Genomic DNA, 15825 nt, shown 5'->3' on the forward strand with positions numbered 1-15825 from the left:
TCCGTAAACATAGAAGACAGGAAGTGTACCCAAAGTCCTTTTACTCACGTTTGTATCTACCTATTGACTAAATGTCTGTTAAATATTAGAAAGATTGAGAGATCAGGGGGCTCTCACCATCACCCTGTGCCCTTTGTCCTAAAATTTGGACATTTTTTGACTGAAAAGTGACAATCTTAGCCCTCCGTAGGTATTGAAGATGACGTTTTTCTGGAAAATCCATCTAATACAATCTTTATATATACAGAGTCAATGATTTGGTTGAATTTTATGGACATTGAAAGACCAGGGGGGTCTCAACCTCATTTAAGCGGTCTCGGGTAGGTTTTCGCTATATATTTTGAATATCCAACTGGCACTTTGGCCGCTCCGTAAACATAGAAGACAGGAAGTGTACCCAAAGTCCTTTTACTCACGTTTGTATCTACCTATTGACTAAATGTCTGTTAAATATTAGAAAGATTGAGAGATCAGGGGGCTCTCACCATCACCCTGCATGTGCCCTTTTTTTGACTGAAAAGTGACAATCTTAGCCCTCCGTAGATATTTCTATTTATAGTTAAAAAAAATTCTTGAGTTATTGTTTTTTCTTTTTGTCGTAAGAAACATTATACACAAAAGTACATCTTTGAAGTCGTTTTTATGACAAAACTCTATATTACATACAGACAAATAAGTCGCACGGAAAAGGGTTTATATTCGAGGACAACGAGAAATTGCGACAGCTTGAAAAGGTCATTTAATGATTCCTACGTATCTTATCAGTCCTTTTGACTATGAAAATCGTGCTTTTAATGATTTCCAGTATTTAATTTTCTTATGATTTTTCATTAAATTTTGAATATCAAACTGGCTGCTAGCAGCCGGTTGGATATTGAATATCGAATAACGAATAACGAACCGGCTGCTAACTTCACATACATCGTGTGGTCTAGCGGGACGGCTGCAGTGCAGGCGATTTGGTGTCACGATATCACAGTAGCATGGGTTCGAATCCCGGCGAGGGAAGAACCAAAAATTTGCGAAAGCAAATTTACAGATCTAACATTGTTGGGTTGATGTTTAGACGAGTTGTATATACATTATGTACACAGCCATGTATCACCATCATTGATGGCGATCCGATGGATACATCTGTTGTAGGGTTGTCACTGACTCAGACGTACTTATGAATATAATTATTTTCTGTGACTGTATCTTACATTAATTTGTAGGATCCTTTACTATAGATAATTTAGCTGATCTGTAACAATAACATCTTCATGCCTTATATATCATGTACTGTAGTACGCCGCTAGATTAAAACTGACGTGGAAAGGTAACACATGCCCACCGAAAGCTCTTTTTTTGAGAGCCCAGGTGGTCGTGTGGTCTAGCGGGACGGCTGCAGTGCAGGCGATTTGGTGTCACGATATCACAGTAGCATGGGTTCGAATCCCGGCGAGGGAAGAACCAAAAATTTGCGAAAGCAAATTTACAGATCTAACATTGTTGGGTTGATGTTTAGACGAGTTGTATATACATTATGTACACAGCCATGTATCACCATCATTGATGGCGATCCGATGGATACATCTGTTGTAGGGTTGTCACTGACTCAGACGTACTTATGAATATAATTATTTTCTGTGACTGTATCTTACATTAATTTGTAGAATCCTTTACTATAGATAATTTAGCTGATCTGTAACAATAACATCTTCATGCCTTATATATCATGTACTGTAGTACGCCGCTAGATTAAAACTGACGTGGAAAGGTAACACATGCCCACCGAAAGCTCTTTTTTTGAGAGCCCAGGTGGTCGTGTGGTCTAGCGGGACGGCTGCAGTGCAGGCGATTTGGTGTCACGATATCACAGTAGCATGGGTTCGAATCCCGGAGAGGGAAGAACCAAAAATTTGCGAAAGCAAATTTACAGATCTAACATTGTTGGGTTGATGTTTAGACGAGTTGTATATACATTATGTACACAGCCATGTATCACCATCATTGATGGCGATCCGATGGATACATCTGTTGTAGGGTTGTCACTGACTCAGACGTACTTATGAATATAATTATTTTCTGTGACTGTATCTTACATTAATTTGTAGGATCCTTTACTATAGATAATTTAGCTGATCTGTAACAATAACATCTTCATGCCTTATATATCATGTACTGTAGTACGCCGCTAGATTAAAACTGACGTGGAAAGGTAACACATGCCCACCGAAAGCTCTTTTTTTGAGAGCCCAGGTGGTCGTGTGGTCTAGCGGGACGGCTGCAGTGCAGGCGATTTGGTGTCACGATATCACAGTAGCATGGGTTCGAATCCCGGCGGGGGAAGAACCAAAAATTTGCGAAAGCAAATTTACAGATCTAACATTGTTGGGTTGATGTTTAGACGAGTTGTATATACATTATGTACACAGCCATGTATCACCATCATTGATGGCGATCCGATGGATACATCTGTTGTAGGGTTGTCACTGCCTCAGACGTACTTATGAATATAATTATTTTCTGTGACTGTATCTTACATTAATTTGTAGGATCCTTTACTATAGATAATTTAGCTGATCTGTAACAATAACATCTTCATGCCTTATATATCATGTACTGTAGTACGCCGCTAGATTAAAACTGACGTGGAAAGGTAACACATGCCCACCGAAAGCTCTTTTTTTGAGAGCCCAGGTGGTCGTGTGGTCTAGCGGGACGGCTGCAGTGCAGGCGATTTGGTGTCACGATATCACAGTAGCATGGGTTCGAATCCCGGCGAGGGAAGAACCAAAAATTTGCGAAAGCAAATTTACAGATCTAACATTGTTGGGTTGATGTTTAGACGAGTTGTATATACATTATGTACACAGCCATGTATCACCATCATTGATGGCGATCCGATGGATACATCTGTTGTAGGGTTGTCACTGACTCAGACGTACTTATGAATATAATTATTTTCTGTGACTGTATCTTACATTAATTTGTAGGATCCTTTACTATAGATAATTTAGCTGATCTGTAACAATAACATCTTCATGCCTTATATATCATGTACTGTAGTACGCCGCTAGATTAAAACTGACGTGGAAAGGTAACACATGCCCACCGAAAGCTCTTTTTTTGAGAGCCCAGGTGGTCGTGTGGTCTAGCGGGACGGCTGCAGTGCAGGCGATTTGGTGTCACGATATCACAGTAGCATGGGTTCGAATCCCGGCGAGGGAAGAACCAAAAATTTGCGAAAGCAAATTTACAGATCTAACATTGTTGGGTTGATGTTTAGACGAGTTATATATATATATATATATATATATATATAAATATGCAAAAACATATCCTCATTTTGTCATTGTTATAAAGGTATTTCATGTTAACTTTGCCTTTTTTTCCTGAATATTTTGTGAAATCTTCAACAATGGACCACAAAATTGCACTGTACATAAGTCCAGTCAAACTAAGATTTAACCTCAAACTAATTGCAACAGAAAATGTTTTAGTTCTAATATATAGCATTATGCCCATAATATACACAGAAAAAAAGTCCCATAAAATCTAACTTGACATGCTTGAGGAAAATTCAAAATCAGCATTTTTAATTTCCTATGGAAATAAACATTGGAAGGGGAGATAACTCCACAAAAATGAGTCTTTTATGGTGAGTTTTTGGTTGATTTTCTTGAAATTTATGTAAAGTACGATACTTTGATGGGGTTTTAAGTTGATATTTGAATGAATTATGTAATCTTCTGCTCATGAAATGTACAAAACCAAAGTGTTATAGGTAGTTTTATTTTCTTTGTGCATTTTTCATTAAAGAAATTGCAAATTTAAAGCTCTGTGACCATTTTGAAAAAAATAATGTGAAAATTTGGTATTGTTTATATCTGTATATTATATTTTTTCGGCATCTAACTTGTCTAAAGAAACTTTAAACAAGAAAAAGAATAATACATGCTTAAATATTTTTATTAAATTTGAGATTCTTTACAATGACTTGTTGAAAAATTCAATAAATGGTCAACTAATGAATTAAGAAATCTAATTTATAGCTTGATAAAAGATAGGAAAACACCTTTAGAGTTGTTTGCTATACCCTACAGACCGCTAAATAATGAAGAATCAATACATTCTGATGAATAGAAGTGGTAAACATATAAATTTGAATCAATTTCAATTGATATTACTGCCTTTTTTTCAAAAGTTATCTCCCTTTTCAATGCAACTCTTGGAATTTTAAATGGTGTTTTTTTAAGTCTTCCTCAAATAAGATATTATGGGACTTTTTTCTGTGTATATTTGGGATATAATGCTAAAGATTAAAACTTAAAAATCTTCTGTTGCAATTACTTTCAGGTTAGGGTCAAATTTATGATGTGTTTGTAGATCTTACTTTACTGAACATTCTTGTTGCTACAATTATCTTTATCTATAATGAACTTGGCCCAGTAATTACAGTGGAAAATATTAACTAAAAATTTACAAAATTTACAAAAATTAATATAAAGGGCAATAACTCCTTAAGGTAGATACATGGTATACCACCATCTTACAATCACAGTAAAAAATTGATCAAGTTATTTGCCTCAATCTGCAAATCTGGAGATAGATTTTCAATTTAAAGGATAGACTGTTAAACAATATTAACAAAACTTGATAATTTACTGTATAATACAAAATATTTAAACTAATATCATTTGTTTTGCTTTTAGAATATTTTTTTCAAACGAGCCATTTAAGAGAAGATAACTCTTTTAGTAAAAAAATTATACTGGACTGATAGGGAATTTTTTTCTTTTTACTTGTAGGAAGAAAACAAGTTCGGTGACACCATGTTTTCTTTTCATTTTCTTTAAATATATTACAAAACCTATCTGTTCACAATTTATTTCAAAATTCTATCCCATAGATTTTTTTTTATGCACACAAATGTGTTTTTTCATGAACAACCCCTGTGAAAAAGAATCCCAGATAATGGATTTATCCTAGGTAATCCCAGGATTGTCCCAGGACGTCCCAGCCTTACTTTGTGGGTGAACCTGGGAAAAGCTGGGATATTCATTTTATATGGGACAACCTAGGATTCCCACAAATTATATGAGCTGGAAAAAGCTGGGATATCTAAGGACATCCTGGGATTATTGGAAATTTGTGGCAAGAGCTGGGACAGATAAGAATAGCACAAGTCCCAGAAATACTTAGTTGTTTTTTCAATTTGCAGAACTCTGGGATTAAGCAAGGACTTTCTAGGATTTGTAAAGACAAGAGTAAAAATGTTAGAGTCCAAACTTTTTATGTCTGAGAAATTTTTGTTAAAAAAGATACAAATTGTGAACATGTGCATGAACATTATCTTTATACACAGTAATTTTAGAAATGTTAAATAATTAAACTTGATTTGTGAAAATTAATTTTCTAGCCAATTGTTCAGTGAAAATTATGAATTTTAAGTACATTATCATTCAATCCATTCAGGAACTTTGTCCATATAAATTTGGTAGTCTGGCAATGCAAGGATATTTTGTGTTTCCATCAAGATAAAGCAGTTTTTCTTGGATATTTTCAACTAATATAACACAGTTTTTGGCATTCAGATCTTCAGGGTTCACAGTAATTAAATGACTGATAGACCTATGAACCAATGCCATTTCTTCCTTTAGTGTAATGTATTTCACAATTGCCGCACATTTGTTACTCTTACGGTGCAATACAAAATATTGAATAGATGCTATCTGGGAAGAATTGTCAGAAGTGCATGTATTAATATTATTTATCAACACTACATGGCCAATTCTCTTGGTCATTCTACTATAGATTTTGGAGAATATAACTTGGTCATTTTTGACTATGCGTCCAACTTTTGAAATTGTTCCTAAACTACTATCATCATCTGGCTGTGGTAAATTCAATACTTGTCTGAGTTGTCTTAAAATATCTGCTTCAAGAATTTCTGTCTTCATTCCCCCTGCAATTTTACAATTTTCTGCAACATGTTTTATTTTTATTGCTCTTCTTGTGTTCATTGCTTCTACGACAAAATTTCTTAATTCTGAGTTGGCCATTTTAGAACAATCAACAGTGAGTCGTTTTCTTGCCTGCATAGACCACAAAATTTGGGAACAAACATCTCCTGTACCATGTGCAGATTCCAAAATTGTACCATTCATATCTTCAAATGCGAAGCATGACCATGCCCAGAGTGGTCCCAATTTTCTGACATACGATGTAAGATGTCGGCAAGTATTGTGCAGATTTATTGTACAATTATTTACTCCATATAAGTTGCCAAACTGCATAATATAAGTTCAAAATATGTTCTGCATGATTTAACTGCACTGCAGTGATCTTGTCACTTAATAATATATATATTCCCTCCACAAGGAGGCAATGATGATTGAAGTATTCAGACACCATGATATCAATCAAACACGGTACAGAATAAAAAAGTAACCACATCTGGAGTTCGGATGCTTTCAAATGATGCATATTATTTTCAATTTTCCTTGGAAGTCTTGTAATGTCGTCAGTAGGCTTCATCTTCTTAAGTTTTTTGTCAATTTGTTTTATGGCCCTTCCAATGAAGTAAGGTTTACCAGCATGTGATGATGAAAACCAAAGTTTCATCAACATTTTGGTTACACCAAGTAAAACTCCATGCATGTAGTCTGGAACCAGTCCCCAGACCATATCAAACCATTCTAGCCCATGCAATGACGATACCCCTTTAACTCCCATCTCAGGCTTATTTGTCTGAAGCGCAGCTAGTCCACAAGCTAGGATTTCTATAAAAAAAAAATAACTGAACATGCGTTATCATTTCAACAATAAACAAAGACAATTGTCAATCATGTCAGTTATTTAATATGTTTCATGTTTTTATAATCATTGATATTTTTAATCAAACGCTTTCAATATTTCTTATTTCAGAAAATAAAAATATCCATGTTCATGGTTGTATGTTAAATACTGTGTGTAAAAGATTACACATGTACACCAGGTGCATGTTTTTTTGCTCTGTGTTGAAGATTTTATGACAGCCTACATCACTGCTTATTCATTTATTCATCATGATAATTACTTGTTTTATTGGGAGTAGTTGTCTCATTGGCAATCATACATAAATATATCTACCACATTATCTTATTTTTACATTTTTTATAATCATCATTTTACATGCATGACATGCAGACATGTATAATCTTAATTACCTGCTGAATTTCTGACTTTATACAAATCACTATCATTACGGTGTGGATAAACTCTGGTATGACCACGTCCTTGCTTCACCACTTCACCAGGATCTTCACATGTAATACAGCTGTTTTTTCCATTGTGTTGGGTCATTTCAGTCAAATACGCTTTTGCTTGCAAATCCATTGTACTTGCCAATAGAAGACCTCTGGTAAGAACTGTCTTACCATCTACAGATATGGATACCCCATTGTCTTTTAGGTCTATCATGTGTTCAATAAAGGGCTGCAAAAATGTCCTGAAGACCGGTTTACCTTTGGACTGCCAAATACCCCATATTATCATGTTTCTCCTGGAGAATCTTAAAACTGGTGGTAATTCGTTGATAACAAGATAGATTGGCCATATTGAAACACCGGATGATTTGAATAATGGAACACCATCGGTGTTGAAAAGCAAAGTGAAATTATCCTTTCCATTCATAAACTGGCCAGGCTTACATAAATCTCTGTACATTTCTCCTGTAACTATATCAGTCACATCAGTTGTTGCTTTACAGTCAGCACGGTACTTCACTATACTTGACCATATGCCCTCCCTTTGTAATATATCCTTTATTTGTTGTTTCACTGGTAGACAGGTAAAGTATGTTTTCTTTCTTTTCAGTTGCTGCTTGTTAATTGGCCCTTTATACCTTATGCCATTACATCCTGCTATTGCACATTGAAAAATGTCTTCTTCAGTATACAGTGTATAACATTTGTCACAGAATTCATATATGTGTCTCAGTTGAACCAATACAGGCTTTTAATTTATTAGGATCTTTGACTTTGTTTTCAGGGTTAAAAATGTTAAGGATTTTAACTACATCACGAGATCCACTCTCTCCTAAATGGTATCTTAACAGCAGGGATAGTAATGCCATGTCTTTTTCTTCATCATGGGTCAGTTTTGTCTGTGATTCTGAATTAGCGATTTCTGGCTGATCGAAACTTGAGTCATCACTTAATATGTTGTCCTCAGTATCAGTATCTAATTCAGAAGATGAAGATATATCTGATTCAAAATCTGCATCAATATCACTATCAGAGTCTCTAGAAATAGATGTTGCAGATGAATCACAATCAGATAATTCAGCAGCAGCTGCCTCACATTCCCATGCTCCTGGGAAAGATTGCATTGTCTTATCATATACATTTTGTACATGTATTTCTGCTGAATTGCTGTTCAAGACCTCATGTTCATTTAAAACAGATATGCTTTCTAACATACCAGTTTCAAGTTTGTTCTGGGAAGATGTGCATTCATTATATGAAACAGTATGTGCAAGTTCTTCTTCATGTATTGACGATGAATGACAACTTTCTAAATTTGATAAAGATGAAGATTCAGCAGTTTCTGATCTTGTTTCAAATGTTGTGGATTCCTCTTGGCATTCTAGATCTAACTGTCCTGATACTGTTACAGACTGGATACATGTTTCTTGGTCAAATTTTCTTTTTCGAAACGCTGTTGTCCTAGGAATTGGTACTGCAGAATTGCTTACGTAAAGTTTGTACTTCTTCGCTTCATGGTCAGCTAGAATATAAAAAAAAATTGGATGTCTTAATAGTTATTCAATGAAAAATATGTTTATCATATCAGTGTTTATTTTCATTACAGTCGAATGCAAATAATAAATATACTGTTGATAATTCATTTTGAAATTAATGCAATGTTTTAAAACAGGCCATTCCATTTAATTTCTGAACAGAAGTGGGGATAAAACACTACATGTACCTTGTCAAAGACCCTTAAGAAATTAAATGCTCAAGCAATTTCAATCCCCCAGATGCTCATGATGTTTGACTAGGAACCCATCAGAAATCCTTAAAGAAAATACCCCTCTAAAAAAAACCAAATATGTAGCTCTCACATAGATTATGAGCCAACACTTGAAAAATGTTACAAATGTATGCCCCAGAAAAAAATCCCCCTTTTTTTCAGATACTAAATGGAATGTGAATGGTCAATGATTTTCAACAAACACTATCTTTATAAAATTTAAAAAAAAGAAGAAAAATATATGCAAGTTTAAAAAATTATAAACTTGTATTTGAAGCTTAAAGAAGATCGGGAGAAAATAGTAAAAACTACACTATAATTTAGAGACGGTAAATAATTGTGAATGTCCGGCATCATGTGTGGTATCATGTTACATTTTTACTGGTGCCTTTTAACTTTCAAATGCATACAATTTACACAATGACGTCCTAGTTCTGAACAAAACAATTTCTAATCTTACGTTTTATGCCATGTATTTTTTCTCTATGGGATATCAATCTCTGTTTTCTACTCAACAGTTTGCCACAAATTTCGCACTCTTCGACTTCATTCATTGTTATTGTTTTCTTCCATTAAGAAAATTCTAGAGCGCTTCCGAAAATCACGATAAAGCATGATAATTCTAGAGAGTTTCCGAAAATCACGGTAAAGCTAAAACCGAAAAGGCAAATAACAAACCTTAATAATTATTTGTTCTTCGTGCTTTTGTGATGTTGTTTATTCCCATCTTCTAATAAACGATTAAAAACGATGATAATCCCTACCACATACGTATCACGTTTTAAAACACATCGAAAGCGCGTTAATATTATCGGTATTTACTCGTCGGTGTTTAGATGCATCTCTATTTCCCGTATTTGGTAAACAGAAAGTAACTTGACACCTAGCGCTATTTTCAAATAACTTGAACGACTACAGTTACAGCCACGATTACAAAGAAACAGAAATGCAAGCCCAGAATAAATTTGCTGTGATGTTATGGCCGACTGACAGTGGTAAAATGTCAGTACATAGTCTGGGGAAAATTAAAGAGCCTCTTAAGCCATGGAATGACTTTAAACTCGGCGACAAAGGAAAGGCATCATATCCCGGGTACAAAGAGTTGTGGGATTTTGAAATTTTAGCCATTGGTGGTAAGAACGCACGATACTTCCCTAATGCATGTATGAAAACAAAGAATGTTATGCATGTCGTCCTGATTAGAAATGCATGGAACAACAATAGGTATATCAAGAACAAGAAGAAAATATGAATCTTGTAAGTAAGATATTTATGGTCATGATTCAAATTAAAACAATCCTCATAAATATATTTTAAGACATTATATATTATTGTTTATGAAATAAAAGACATCTATACAAATGAACAATTTAATGATGGAAAAACAATGACATTTACACATAGATACCAAAAAAACAAAGCACTTAAATGCATATATTTGAACATGTTTAATTACCACGGTACTATGATTTCCCTTTTATGTTCAATCAAAATCTATTTGGTGTTATTAAACAGATATATCATGTTATGGCTTGGGAAATAACACAGTCCCTTGACTGGTATTTTTCGCAAAAACCCCTCCCTTACATGATATACATGTATCTGTTCAATAAACGTATTTACACTTTTGGTATTTAGCTGTATCTTGCCTCCGAATGACCTTATATCACCTCCGCAGTGGCGGATCCAGGGGGGGGGGTTCCGGGGGTGCCCACCCCCCCTTTATTTTTGCCGATCAATGCATTTGTATCGGGACATATGTTTTGCACCCCCTGACAATAATTTATTGTATAATTTGTTCCACTGTGGGAGAGTGCTAACACACGAGGACGGAATAATTTTAACTAACATTTAAACAACAAAAACATTGTATTAATATTTTATTATGCCCCACCTAGTAAATGTAGTAGAGGAGCATTATGTTTTCTGGTCTGTGTGTCTGTTCGTCAGTCAAATAGCTCCCTTAAGCATGTTAAAGAACATTTTATAGTTACAAGTCCTGTACAATGTAGTTTTATCAGTTTGAACTAATTACTTTTTTTAGAATGCAGGAAGTCCATGGACAAAAAGCTTACAGAGCTTATTGAAAAAAAGCAAGCTACTGCTGATACTGGTTTGGACAATACGGTCAATGCCAATAGAATTGATAGACCTGCCTTGGCAGAGACCACACCTGGACATACACCCAACAGAAAAAGAAAACAAACAACAAACGTGGGAGTAAAGCAAACAAGAACAAAAAAAAAAGAAAGATACATGTGGTAAAACTGTCAAAAAATCTAAAGGTAAGTGTAAGTCTTGACTTGTCATGATTAAACCACTGAAATCTCTTCATATACTGTAATTCATTACTAAAAAAGCTCTTCCATACATATTTATCGGACCACAGATGAATTATCACGTAGTGATTGGTTAAACGCTGTCACGTGGTGACCCCCTATGAGACCGTATGGGGTAAGTAAGTTTCATATGGGGTTCGTGACACGTTAATGGCGACATCATCGAAGTATTAATGTTGTTGTGTTTCATTGTTTATTTTTCAACAAAACGCCGCAAAAAAAGTCCAGCGTCCGATAAATTCGTTATACGGTAAACTACTGACCCCCCTACGAACCATATAACTTATAATATATTACAAGCAATTCTATATGTTAACACATTACATGGTATTTTTTGGTTAATTAACCCTATTATTCACCAGCAAATAACCTTTTGATTTTCTTGTTTAACTAGTGCCAACCGAATGATATTTCCTATAAAGGGTCCTTTTCAGGGCCATTAATATTTTACTAAAAGTTTCTACCTTTGTTGTGCATACAAGAAATTCTAATATACAAATGTATTTTCAAACATCAACTTTCTCTGCTCCGTCAGTGAAATAACTTTCTCATGTTGACAATTTTGGATAATCACCTTTTCTACGGTCCATTTTTTTAAATATTATCTATCTTACCAAATATATATTATACATGTATGTTGTAATTTCAGTAGACTCTCAGTGTGTTAAATTGTACAGGAGTTAAAATATAAACTATGAGTTCTATAAAATATATGTGCTATAGCATTATGGATTGGACATAACAATGGTCCGTGCAAAACGTTGGTCACACATAAAATGTACTAAACACAATTAAGCAAAAAAGTTGGGATGCAATACATGTATATGCAGCACTATTTACCTTTTGCAGATTGTTTTTCAGATCTGTATATTTTCTTTCACATTATTTTCAGGTGCCGAAAAACACGACAGTGATGATGAGGAAAATGATGGAAATTCACCTGCTGTCACAAGAGAAGCTATAAAAACAGCAGTTGATTCACTTCTTAGAAGTCGGAATGAAAAAAATCATATGACCACACCACCACTTGTTGCAGCCAAACCTCAACAGACCTCTAATGAGGATGATTCCCAGAGAGTTCAACAACAACCTTATGATCATCAGTCACATGTACCACATGCTCAGATATCGCAACAACATCTGTCTCACCAACCTGTTCAGCAACCAATCTCTAATCATAAGGAGCTACACTTACCAGTAACTCCCCAACTTCCACAACAAAATGAGTCATGTGTACCACATCCTCAGATATCGCAACAACATCTGTCGCACCAACCTGTTCAGCAACCAATCTCTAATCATAAGGAGCTACACTTACCAGTAACTCCACAACTTCCACAACAAAATGAGTCATGTGTACCAGTCACTCAACTGTCTCAGCAAAATAAATGGCATGATATACCACTTTATCAACAAATGTCTCAGCAAAATCCATCAATGCAAATACCACTTCATCAATTATCCCCTCAACAAAGTCAGTCATCTTTACCAGTTCCTAAACAACTTTTTCAACAAAATCAGTCGCAACAATTATATCCTTATAATTCAAACATGTTTAACCAGCCAAGTACATCAAATGGACAGAACTCCTTTCCATACATGAGTATGCTCATGAACAACAATGACCATCAATTTCAGCAGGACCTACAAGTACCACCAATTAGACAAAGCCTAGAGACTGCATATAATTGGCCAATCTCCAGCCATACCAGTTCCTTCTGTGAAAGTGGGACTTCTTTTGAACCCTTGACAGAACAGGTCATAAGTGATGATGAGAAGGAAGATACTGATGATCAAAGTCAATGTCACAAATGCTGTGACCAACTTAAATATTTAAAAAAAGAAATAAAAGAACTGAAAAAGGACGTTGAAAAACTAAAAAAGAAGTCTAAGGTGAGTGCAAAACATATTTGGCATGAAGGTTTATCCTCTGCTATTCTGTATTGAAACTTTACAATAACACTGTACAGGTTACACATAATTCATTTTATAATTTAAAGTATTTTTTCAGATTATTGAAGTACAAATACTTATTAGCATATATAAATGAATAAAATCCTTCAGTTGAGTGTTTTTCCTACAAATTGTTTGAAGGATGGGGCTTGACTGAAAGAATGGTGATCATGACATTTGAAGGGGGGAGGAATAATGAAGAGTCATAGGGTATTAACTTTTTTAAGGAGAGGGGCCTGACGTTAATGTATATGGACACCACCATGCATAAATCAAGAACTTGAGGGAAACACTGACCTCTTAACCTTTAAAACATAATCAAAATTGAAAAAAGACACAGTAAAATGTCAGTGCCTCCTTAATAATCTCCCTAAAGAAAACTCAATTTTAGTATGATAAATTAATTTTCAATTATTTATTTCAGAAAAACCAATCTTCTGACCTTAAAGATGCAGATCAGTTGGATATAGATAACAACCGTCAAGAGAACAATATGGTTAATGGATATACAAAGGTATTATCATTTTTTTTTCTCTGTCATTTATTTTCTGACTTCTGTGGTAAAAGATTAAATTTTCTCTTGCATATTTTTGCAAAAGTATTACATGTTCATTTTACAAAATACGCTTTCGCGTCGATCCGGCCCAAGTCGATCTGGCCCCACGTCGATCCGGCCCAAATGTAAAGTCGATCCGGCCCCAATAAAAAAATGTATTTATAAGGAATAAAAATAAAGATATTTATTAAAGTAATTCATAAATGTTTATGATTTTTATTATAATGTTAAAGGTGTACGGTAAAAAAAAATAAAAAAATATTTTCTTCAGATGAGTATAAAATAATAATAGATACTGGATACTCATATAACTTGTGTTTTTTCTACACACAACTATTCAAAATACTGTCAAATTTATGAAAAATATATCGATATATATAGCAAGATGTGGTGTGATTGCCAATGAGAAATCTCTCCATCCAAATAACAGTTTATAAAAGTAAACTATTATAGGTTATTATTATTCCAAGATCAATATGGTTATTTCTTACTTTATTATGGGGCCGGATCGACTTGGGGCTGGATCGACGTGGGCCGGATCGACTTGGGCCGGATCGACTTTGGGCCGGATTGACTTGGGGCCGGATCGGTTTGGGGCCGGAACGACCGGATACCACAAAATACAATAAATGCATTGAAATTCATGAGACTTGCACAAGAATAACTTTCCAAAAAATTATTTTGATATATTTTCCAAAATATTTATTCAGCCCTTTCAAATATTATTGCGAATCATTGTCAATCATACAATACTATAGCATTCCATTTTCATTAGTAATGTTTATGTTTGATTTTTCCTTTAAATTTGTAACTGATATAACACCAGTATGGAAATCTTCAGAAATATGTCAAGTGATAAACAAATTATTGCTTATTATATCTCTTATTTACCATTGATAATTCATACAATAATAAAACTAAAATATTAAAATAGAACAACAGCAATACAGATATTTATTACACATTGGGATAAAGATGTCAGCTCAGTGTACGCTAATGTACATTTGTACTTGTTGTGAAAAACTGTGCTAAACATCTGGTACAGATGTCACAATCAGAAGGCATTTTGATGATAAATGATCCCTATATGTTGCTTTGGTCAGCATAGGTGACATTACTAAATCAAGATATTAAATAATGAAGACTTTTTTCCCTTGGATTTCCAGGATGAAATTGAAAGAACAGTCAAATCCAGATCTGATGTTACACAGGCTGTTAAGGCAACAATGCCAATGGTTTTTAATGAAGAGGAATTGAGGAATTGCAGCCTATTAGGCCAAAAAAAGAATACAAAAATGGATGACCCAAGACCAGGCCTTGATGAAACCAAAAGAAGTTTCTTAGAAGGTAAGTTATTGATGTAGTGTAAAGGGTTGATGCATTTATATAACGGTACAGGTATAAAAAATCAAACCATAGACAATTCAGGACATAATGTAGTAAGCCACCAAAATAGATTGGTTTACAGCATAATTTGGTCAGACACAAGTATGATTATTTGGCATTTGATGACATGACTCAAAATACAGAGAATGCAGTCTAAAAAAATGATTAAATAAATATTTGACCGAAGATTGAATGACATGAGATTTTAACCAGTAATAAAAAATGAACAATATCTATTTTTCAACAACTGTAAATAATGTAATCTTTTTACCGCTATTTACATGATATATGAATCCTGGAACAACTAATGTGCAAAAATTGAGATTTGTATTAGTTGTTATTGTAATATTACACTCTGTTTATATTTTCAGATTTAATAGCCAAGGCCTATACTGTGGCAATAAAGGAAGTTAGAGGGAAAATGAGGGACAGGCTTAAGATGTTTGCCAGGAAATAGGACAGGAGATTTTATAATTGACAGTCTATCTTACATGTCTTAACCTAATTGTGACAAAAATTAACATTGACATTTTCATTTTCATTATCAGTATTTCATAATGGAATTATACATATCAATGAGTTTTTTTATGA

General features: G+C 34.3%; 1 protein-coding gene across 1 annotated transcript in view; it reads right to left on the reverse strand.

Annotated features, from left to right (window-relative positions):
• Positions 1–15825, reverse strand: part of LOC143044350 (uncharacterized) — a 54206-nt gene that overhangs the window by 24347 nt on the left and 14034 nt on the right. The gene's annotated exons all lie outside the window — the stretch shown is intronic.

Source organism: Mytilus galloprovincialis, chromosome 9, assembly GCF_965363235.1.
Source record: "Mytilus galloprovincialis chromosome 9, xbMytGall1.hap1.1, whole genome shotgun sequence".
In the NCBI taxonomy this organism is placed as follows: Eukaryota; Metazoa; Mollusca; class Bivalvia; order Mytilida; family Mytilidae; genus Mytilus; species Mytilus galloprovincialis.